Source organism: Pyrus communis, chromosome 11, assembly GCF_963583255.1.
Source record: "Pyrus communis chromosome 11, drPyrComm1.1, whole genome shotgun sequence".
Taxonomy (NCBI): domain Eukaryota; kingdom Viridiplantae; phylum Streptophyta; class Magnoliopsida; order Rosales; family Rosaceae; genus Pyrus; species Pyrus communis.
Genome location: NC_084813.1, coordinates 16,466,799 through 16,477,531, shown reverse-complemented (window position 1 = coordinate 16,477,531; position 10,733 = coordinate 16,466,799).

Below are 10,733 nucleotides of genomic sequence, written 5' to 3'. Positions count from 1 at the left end.
TCAACAAATTAACTGATCGATGCAAATCGAAAAAAAAAAAAAGCAATTAGGTTCTTCTAAATACCATAATTGGACTTCAATAGCGCATGCCCAGTGCCCACATTCAAATTCATAGTCAAGTCCACAATAGATCTAGAAAATTCCAAAACTTATTCAGAGAAAAATACAAACTTTTTCACCTTAAATTACATAAATTTCAAATGGGTAACCATACAATTAAAAACCTATGAACTGACAAATAAATAAAACCACAACCTTTGTTGCAGCGATATCGCCATGATCGTCGCAAGCTCTTTCAATTCCTTTTTTCGTCGGATCTCGAAAAGGGCGAGGGAAAATCATGGTTTGGAAGAAGGAATCCGCGAGGAGGACAGGAGAAGACTGGAGAGAGAGTGATTTGGAGGAAGAGAGGAAGGAGAGGGAGAGGGAGGGAGGGAGAGAGAGAGGAAGCAAAGGCAAAGAAGAAGCAGCGGACGGAACATATAGGTGTTTGAGATCTGAAATGAAATGGGAGTGAGACGGTTAGGGTTTGTAAAGTTAAGAAACTTTATAAAGCATTAAACATAAGAAACCTATAAATAAATTACTGGTACAATTATAATAACACAAAGCCTACAGTCAAGTTCGCTTGCAACAACTAACCCCAACCCGCAGGGAAAGGGTTCAAACCCTGACGGCAACATGTATTTTTTAGTATTTATATATGATTTTTTTTTTTCGATTCAGTTCAGTCCGGTTTGGTTTCCAAACCTCAAAAACCAAAACCGAATCAGCCAAATTCGGTTCGGTTCGGTTCTGTTTGGTTTTCGGTTTTTTTCGGCTTTTGGTTTTTTGAACCCACCCCTAGCTTCATGGGTCCTTCGAACCTTGGCAGCCGCCACAATCTTAATGGTTTCTGTGATTTTCTGGGTATTTTTTATGGAATCAATTCGGACTCAGAGCTTACGCATACCGCAGCGGGTTGTTGAAGATCGAGAACGGAGAGGTTGGGGTGAGATTTGGGGCAAAAGGTTTTGGAGAAATGTGTTGGAAAATAGGGGTTTTGCAGATACCCACATGATTGAATTGGACATCGCCATTGGGTTCTGGTTTTGGTTTTGCAGAAATCAAGCAAATTCAAAATCTCTGCAAAATACCCAATTGGATTGAAGCTTTACGAAAGCATCAAAATATCTGCAATCTGATTCACCATTGGAGATAGAACCGGATCTAGGTATTTGCACAGTGCAGAGCTTAGATTCGTTCACAATCAAGCTATTGCAGAAAAAGGCTTGAGGTTTGGACTTTCAGGCGGCAGCGTTGGCCAACATCCACAAGTTCTGGTAGAGGCTGGTGACCTCAGCGAGGATCAGGAGGCAGAGAATGGCGGCTGCGCTATGTGAGGCAACGCAGCGGCATGTGAGGCAGATGAAGAGTGTGATAAGGACGACGACGGGGGTGCTGTGGGTGAGGAGAACAAAGGCGTGGAATTGGAGAAGAGAGAAAGGAGAAGGGAGGGAAGGGGTGAGGGTTGCAGAAGAGAGAAGGGAGGGAGAGGGTGCGGGGGGTGAGTGACGGGTAGGATATTTATTTATTTATTTTTTTTTTTTTTTTTTGTGTTTTTGTATTTTTAAAATTTTTAATATTGAAGTGGGCTCATGTTGACATGTGGCGCTCAATTATTATTCATGTGGGTGCCACGTCATCAATTAATAGAATTTCTAATAGAAAACTTAACAGATGTATGAAACTGTCATAAAATTAAGACTTGAGGTATGACTCTGCGATAAAAAAACTTCATGTATCAAATGTTGAAAACCACGAAATTTCTAGATAATAAACAGAAATTAACCCAAGAATATTATATTTTCTTGTTTTTTCTCCCTTGAGAAATCTACTCTCAAATTAAAAAAAAATGATTTTTACACTCTTTTTCATCAGGGAGTATGCTGACATATAAAAGCATCTCCAATCACGGTCTTTATTTTTTCGTTAAGGCTAGAAGGCTATGAGCTCCTCTAAATATTCCTACTCCAATCTCACTTTTTGATTCATTGAGTTATAACAAATATGATTTACTTTACAAATTATTAAAAAAAGTAGTAATTAATGCAATGGACTCGTTTGTTACTCCTTTGGTTTTGGAGCTCACAGCAATTTGGGCTATTCTAACATGATAAGGAGTGTGATTCGAGATGAAAATTGTAAAATTTTTTAAAATTTTAATTAAGAAGTTTATTTGGGAAGCCCATTAAAAATGATTGTTTGACAATATAAGTCTAGCAACGTGATCTAGATTTATCCTTACATTTTAAGGTGGTGTTTTTTATGATGATCAAGTAGTAGCATTATTCGCCTTTTGTATAAAAAGTGCAAATAATCTTTATTCTTAAGCAAAACATATAAGTAAGGAACCTGCATTACAAGTGATTAAGATCATTTATTTATATTTTTGAAATGCAACGTCTGACTCCTTATCCCCTACTATCGTTGTTTCACGGGAAAAAACATATAATGTTGCTTTATAAACTAAACAACTCATAGAATCCCTCGCATTACTCGACTTGTAGAAAGTTTTTGGGATTGGTACCGAGAATAGATCAAGCTTTTAAACTAATTTTTTTTTTTCCATTTTCTTGGTTAATTGGTGATAATTTTGTGTAGTGTTTCTACATCTTTGATAGTGAGATTGGGCTTTTGTTTTTAAATAATCTTTTAGCCAAAGTGGTCCTTAAGATTGGTATTACTCTTCACTTTGATCCTTGATATTTGAAATCGATAGAAGCAATCATTAAGTTTGTCCAACATTAATCATTTTAGTCTTTCCGTACAAACTTTTGTTAAATAAAAACCAAAATGACAAAAATTGAGAGTCATTTTGTCGTTTTATCATTATTTAATGATGATTTTTTATGGAATGACCAAAATGATTGATGGTGGACAAACTCAAAATCCACGATTTCAAATCTCAAAAAACAGAATGATGAGTTATGTTAATCTCAAGAACCATTTTGCCTAAAAAAATCTTTTTAAATTGGAGCTATTTTGTGGAATTGACTACATGGTTTCAGTGAAAAGGTATCATGTCACGGTTCCAAACTTCCAATCCATCCTACTTTATTAGGCTCTTTCATAAGCTTTATCTCTTATAACATTTTCCACTGTAACGAAGTTTATGCATGACAAAGAAAAATTATTATTTTTATTATTTTCATGATCATATTTTGTGTGCTATTATAAATTGTGTCATGTTTACTTACTTAAAAATAAAGAAAATCGTGAATAAATAAAGGGTTTAATTGGATAGATAGTTTTCATGGTGATAAGATTATTGGAAGATAGCTTTCGTGGTAAAAAAATTAGAATTTAAACCCTTGTGGTCTAGTCCGTTAGCAAATTTAGTCAACAAGTGATTTTTGTCCGTTAAAGGCGGGGTAAAAATGTACTTTTAACGTGCTCTTCTTCCTTGTCTCTCTGCGTTTCCTCTTCTAGCTGGGTTTTGATTTTGTTGGGGGAGTAAGCGATGGTAAAGGAGGAAGATCCAGCTGCACTTTTCTGCAATGGCTACTTTGCCGCTGGATCATTGCAAATTTGAACTAAAGGAGAAGAAGTTCTTGGAGACATTTGTGAAAAGTGCAACTGGATCTTCCTCCTTTACCATCGCTTACTCCCCCAACGAAATCAAAACCCACCCAACAAAATCAAAACCCAGCTAGACGAGGAAACGCAGAGAGACAAGGAAGAAGAACACATTAAAAGTACATTTTTACCCCACATTTAACGGACAACTAACGCAAAAAATCACTTGTGAACTAAATTTGCTAAAGAACTACACCACGAAGATTTAAATCCTAATTTTTTTTTACCACAAAAACTATCTTCCAATAACCTTATCACCACCAGGACTATCTATCCGATTAAGCCTAAAAAAGTCATGAATAAAAATGAGATCGACTACTCCTCTCTTAATCCTAATCCATCTAATTTTTTCAAATACCGACGGATTGTAACTTTGTAGCCGCATATTTTACAAAGACAAAAAGAAGCAGGTACTGCTCAATCGCTCAATCACCTCTCCACGTTTTTTCATGTATAGAAAATGTGTTTCGTCATAATATCATAAGATGGTACAAAACACAAAAGTGAATATTAAGAAAGCTTATTTACACCATACATTAGCGCTTTTCGAAACTTAACTTTGGTCCCACTTTGTTTTATGTAATTCAAAATGTGTTTTGAGATGTGCTAATATATGGTGTAAATAAGACAGAATTTGTAATTTATGTATAAATATAAGTTACATAACTTATTTTATTGTGGATTCATAATTCATCATGTCTATTCCTGTCCTTGCACATTTGACAGAACAAATAAAGAACTGAACTCAAGTCCATATTAATTGTTCACAACTTATCACATTCGTCAAAAGTTATGTTAACAGCCATGTCATTGCTAAATGTACAAATCCAATTAAACATTATTTTATACTTTGCCAATGTTTAAAAATTTCAAATTTTGAATAAAAAAATAACCAAGCAAAAACTACTCTCACCATCATCACCAGCTCCTCGCCGATACCAAAACCCCCAGACTCCACTCCAATCATCAGTTTTGTTTAATTTGATATCAATTATAAAATCAAATTTGTAATATGTGATGTCTACTACCTTCATAATCTACCATAAATGGCTCAACTCCATAACCACCCGTAGTGACATCATTGTCCGTCAACGCACGTAGGTCTCATCTCTATTAGAGAAATAATACAAATGATGGAAAAAATAGATGACAAGAGTAACATTTTTTTTTCTTTGTAGAATCAAACCATTTTGATTGGTGGTGGAAGTGTCAATGTCGATTGATTTTATGTTGCTTTCAGTGTTGCTTTGTTTTCAGTTTATGTCTTTCGTTTGTGATGCTTTTATTCCACTAAAATTCTTTTATATGTATTGTCCCGTATATGAAGAAGCATGCTCGTCGTTTTGCTTTCGAAATAGCGCAGCACAAGACTAGTAGTCAAACAAACTATCAGAATGTGATCAAGCATCCATATGAAATTCCAAGCTCCTATCAAACCCATGGATCTGAGCCTTATTAGATCATGAGATCACATTATGATAGTTTGTTTGGGTACGAGGACATTAGAATTCGGTCATGTGATGTTAGTGAAAGAAATTTGAATTAGATCATGTGATGAGATGTCAATATGTAGTTTGTGCTAAAGTTTGTTGGGTTTGTCGTTCTGAAATTTAACAGTTGGTTTGGCTACGAGGATATTTTTTATTAGATCATGTGATGCCTATCTATAGTTTCCCGAAGCAGCCTAAAGATTCAAGCAAAGAGTATGTAGCTCAAGTGGTTAAGAGTATTTATCTTTGTACTCGATGTTTTAGGTTCGATTTCCTTTGTCTTAATATTGCTTGGATATGGTTACTTAATACTACGATCTAGTGAAATTTCCCTTCGCTTGAAGTGAGAGGTCTTAGTTTCAATTTTCGCTAAAGGAAAATTCGAACCAAATTAACATGATTAGCCAATCGTGAGGTTTAGCTCACTCTTCTACCTTGTTTAGACCAAACACAATGGTTAAGCTTTGTACCCTCAAAGCATCTCCAAGCATTAGGCTAAAACAAAGATTGGGGAGAAAATTTAGTTTAGGCTAGATTTCGGTCAAAAAAATGAGCCAGGGATAGGTGAGTGGCCCAGCACGTGACCCACGCACAATAGTTGGACGCGCGCCACGTTAATCGGCCACTTGTGACAAGCCCAACAACTATTTTATTTGATCCTACGTATGTAAAGATTGGGGTATTAGTTGATCCAATAGTCCAAATTCATTTTTTAAATCAAATTTATAGTTACATTAAATTGAAAGTCTAAGATTGAATATGAGCAAATCAAACGGTAAAAAAAAGATCTAACAGTCCAAAATTAAATTCAATGGTTAAAACAATTAAAAAATTATTTAAAATTAAAATTCACCGAAAAACTCTATAAGTACCTATGTATTTCTTCAAACATCCGCACAAATATCAATTTCCTCGTGCAATTCTTCCATTTTTTCTTTTTACCCACTTCCAAAACTATTGCTTCATGCGTTTCATGTGTAGAAAGGATTTTCCATGTTGTTACATGACCTTCATATTCCATGTTTTTCCATGACTTTCATGGGGTAGTTTCAGTCATTTTTCGTTATTTTATGGAATTTAAATACTTTTAGGTTAAGACATTGATAAAAAATTAGGATTTTCCATGTTGTCACATGACTTTCATATTCCATGTTTTTCCATGACTTTCATGGGGTAGTTTCAGTCATTTTTCATTATTTTATGAAATTTAAATACTTTTAGGTTAAGAAGTTCATAAAAAATTAGGATATTCTACATAAATTATATTTTAAAAAACAATTGTGCTAAAATCATTCATTAAAAATCACGGTATGTGTTCTTTTGCAGATAAAAAGGTTTAACCTCCCCACCTCCTACGGCGACGCGCAAATTTGGTTACACATCTCTTGTATTTGAAGCAATTCATTCACATGGGTTGTGTTTTTATTAAAAGCTTGATGCTTTCTTTATGGATGGTAAGTGAACGGGAGAAGAGAGAGGCGACAATGACCAAGAGAAAGGTAAGGGGCTGAGGCATCTGAATGCGTTAAAATATAAATAATTCACAACTATTCGATTTTTTAGTGAACAGCCAAGGCCAATTGATCTCTAGGATCCTCACAGAAAGGATCAAGAGAGGATCTTGGTACGTTGAAGTGGAGGTGTTACTAAAAGTGGGAGAGGCAGGGTTGAATTGGATAGGTTTGGTGGGGCTATGAGCTATCTATGTATGGGAATCCAAAAGTGAATACATAGGTTAGGAATATGTGTTGGGGGCATGACAATTGGAAAAGCAACCAAGTGGGAAGAGGGGATGTTGGCATGTCCACATTTGGTTACAGTTTTTCCAATGTTTGGTACGTACCTTTATTGTCTACAAGTAAATATTGATATAATTATGTCAGTTTTGTTAAAGGGAAAATTGTACAAACACTATGTATATAAATCATTAGGATTGTGCGTAGATACCATTTATATACTTCAAATTTTACCAAAATACCACTCACACTCGTATTTTAGTGTGAATGTATCACCTCCATTATCATTCTTACAAAATGTAGTCAAAACATATCATCTGAAATCCATTTGAGCGGCACGTAAGGATCTCTAGATGACTTAAGAGTAAGAATTCAATTCATTAAATGTCATGGACCTATCTTTTGCCTCCTCAAAGGCAAATCGTTCTCAACGAAATTCTGTTTTTGAAATATCCATTTTGTTAACTAGACTCTGGATTTGGAATGGTTGTCTTTTAGTAATAGTAGGGTTTGAAAACAATCATATGTTAGAATATGAGCATGAGTATGAATCCGTAGATTAAGTTATTTGATTCAAGTTTGGTTGGGAAGTCTTATTGAGAATGGATTTGTAATCCATGTTATGCTGAAACACTATGTTGGTTGTCTATAAGGATTCTAATAGGGGAATCCTTATGGGATTTGGCGAGGATTATGTTGTGTATATATAGTGGCCTCTGCTCTCATAGTTTATACGCTCTATCATTGAACTAAGACCTATTATTAGTTAGAGCAAACCAATTACTGGAGAGAGGAGAAGGTGCACTTGGACGTGGCTGCTTCTTCGAGTTCATCTGCAGGTATGATCTTCTCCGTACATTAGTTTTTGTTTTGATCACAGTAATTCATATTACTTGTTCTTGGTTTGTGTTTCTTCTAACATCATAAACATTCAACCCTTCAATTTAACCCAATTAATGGGAAGGGTGGAGAAACATGTTGCAACTAGAATATGTTCATAGTTTGATTCCTACTAGTCATTTTGAGTAACGGGAGCACTTATCTTTTGTGCCTCTTCTTGGTAGTCGAGTACGCAAACCCCTGTTCCTCACAGCTTACTCTTAAGATCGACCGGGTAAACTTAGTCTTTCTATTCTTATTCAAAACCCACCTCAGATTAATCAACAAATGAGCATTGGTGGAGGCAGGTTCGGGATAGTCCATTCAACCTTTTTCTTTTCTTTTTCTGAATTTTCCTCTTTCCTTGGAACTCCCTCTTGAAACATTTCTAGAGACTCAAGTCTTATTTCCTCGTCTTCTGGCTGCATTTCTCCTTTGAGCGGCATTTCCTCTTCTTCCTTCGTTTCGAAGGAACTTCCTCTCTAGGTTCTTTCTTGTAGCCTTATCCTTTCTTTGAATTCTTCTTCCGGATCACCTTTTGAAAAGCTGGAACGTAGGGGTCATGATGATATAGTGGGAGGGATCTTCCTCACAAAGCCAAAGAGTAACTCTTATTTATCTCTTTGTTTTTCATTCCAAATTGAAACGGCATTGACATATAATAAATCAATAGGTTTATATTTAACTGGGAAAATGATTTTGATTGAATGATTATTCATCCATTGTATTTTCAAAAGTTCTATAAAAAAAAACGGCGGTTTGACTCGATGTTGTTTAACGAGTTAGAATACAAAGTGTAGGCTAACTAAATCAATGGACAATCATGGTCCTTTTGAAAATAACAAAATAAAACAAAACAAATTTGGTACTCAATTCTCATATTAAAAAAAAAAAAAAAAAAAAGCCCGAAAAAAGCTTTATGAGATGAATAAACCGTCATTGTAATTTCTCGTACCAATCACGGCCCCCCCCCCCCCCCCACCGGCCGCCCGGCCGCCCCATATGCAGAGAGTATTTGTGGATATACCCGTCCTCTTAAACCCCACTTTTTCTTTCTTTTTTTTTTTTTCCAACGAAACCAACTAGGATAAGGTGAATTAAAGGATCCATTATTTTCCTAGGATTCTATGATTGTAACCGTTCATCGTATATCGTGCAGTCAGTTTTCGATAAATATTATTTATATTTAATTTTAAATTTTAAAATAATTTCTAACAATAAGATATAAGATATATGATGAATTATCCCGATCACAAGATACCTAATATTCCCAGAAAAAGGATGCGATGAGAATCTTTAACCCAAAATAATATGCACAGTCTCACTCATAATAGTCATGTGGGTTCCACTTTTATCCACTCTATAAAGGTTTTACCTACGCAAGACTGCAAAAGAGAGCCTACACACACAGAAAAATTGTACGGAAACACGAGAGAGAGAGAGAGAGAGAGAGAGAGAGAGAGAGAGAGAGAGAGAGATGATGGGGTTGCAACTTTAGGCTTTTGCCTTTTTCCATTTGGATTGGATATTGCGTGCCGCACTGCCGTAAAAACCCAAGATTCGTTCTTACACAAAATTGATACGTTATCAAAATCATCCAAACGGAAAAGGGATCCTCTCAATATTCCTTCTACCTAATTCAACAATCCGAACCTTTAAAATTTAATTTAACGGCCAAAGTTATTACAAATTTAGAGTGGAGCCCTGTTTGTAACCGTTGGATCAAATTTTAAGAATCCGGATTATTTGATGAGGTGGATTAGGTGGAAGGGATCCGAAGCGGATCCCTTTCTACGAAAAGATATCAGAATTGTAACCCAATTAGGAAAATAAGCACTTTTTGAGGAAAATTGGACCATCAAAGGCTTGAATTACACTTGAATAAAAATCACCAAAACTATACCAAAAATGTGAATGCAGTATTATCCCAAACAGAAAATGTTACGCATGCAAAAATTATCAAAATGCTGCACAAGCAAATGAGTAACCTAATCAAACAGCACCAAATAAAAAAAAATCGAATTATGGAAACGTAAAAGTATAATGAATTGCAAGTGTTGGATTGCCCCGTTATGACCTCACACACCAGTGTCCTCCATTATTAACATGTCCTTCCATACAAAGACAAGCACCTAATTCATAAATCCACAGCTTTTCTTGTTTTAAACCTACCACCTACTCTTTTGCTCAACTAGCTGGTAAAGGGCTCATCAATTATCAATTCAAGTGTAATACTCCATAACAGTTCAGGAGAATGCAAACAACTCAAACTTACATGCCACCAGGTGGCGTTACTCCAAATCTATCACGCGTCGCCATGAATTTAACTTTAATAGATGGCATCACATGACTGATTTGTGGCACCACCTTGGTGTCCTTGTTGCATGAAAGTTCTTCTCCATGCTCACACACACGCACACACCCATTCATACTACCAAAATCAAAGGCACTGAGGAAAAGATAAAGCAGCCCTACGAAAATACAGTTCCAGACAGAAAGAGAAAAAGGGGAAAAGAAAAGGTAAAAACTGCAGCTTCCCATTTCCATGTAATCTCTCCTCTATGAGACTCTGATGATAGACAGAGAGAGATTTGTGTTCATGGATATTATCTAGGCAAAATCTAATCCAACCCTAAAAGATTCATAATTTTTCTCTACCAAAAAACAAAGAAATGATTTTTCCCAGGAATACCCAACAAAAAGATTTAACCAAAAATGGGAAAAATCTTGCAGAAGCCAAAATCCAATGCCCAATGAGATATAATCACACCAATCAATCACATAATAGCTAAAAGGAGTCTAATCACTCAGAACTTGGAGTTCCCGGAAGCCAAATTTTGCCATTTCTGGTAACCAAACCACTCACATTACAATCAATGACAGATTTGATTGGCAGAGTTGAGGTGATAGATTTTGATTTAGATTGCTTAAACAAAACTAGGAAGTAAAATTTGAAAACAAAGGCAACCCATTTCCCCAATGTCTCCCAATCCAGCAGAAAAAAGACACA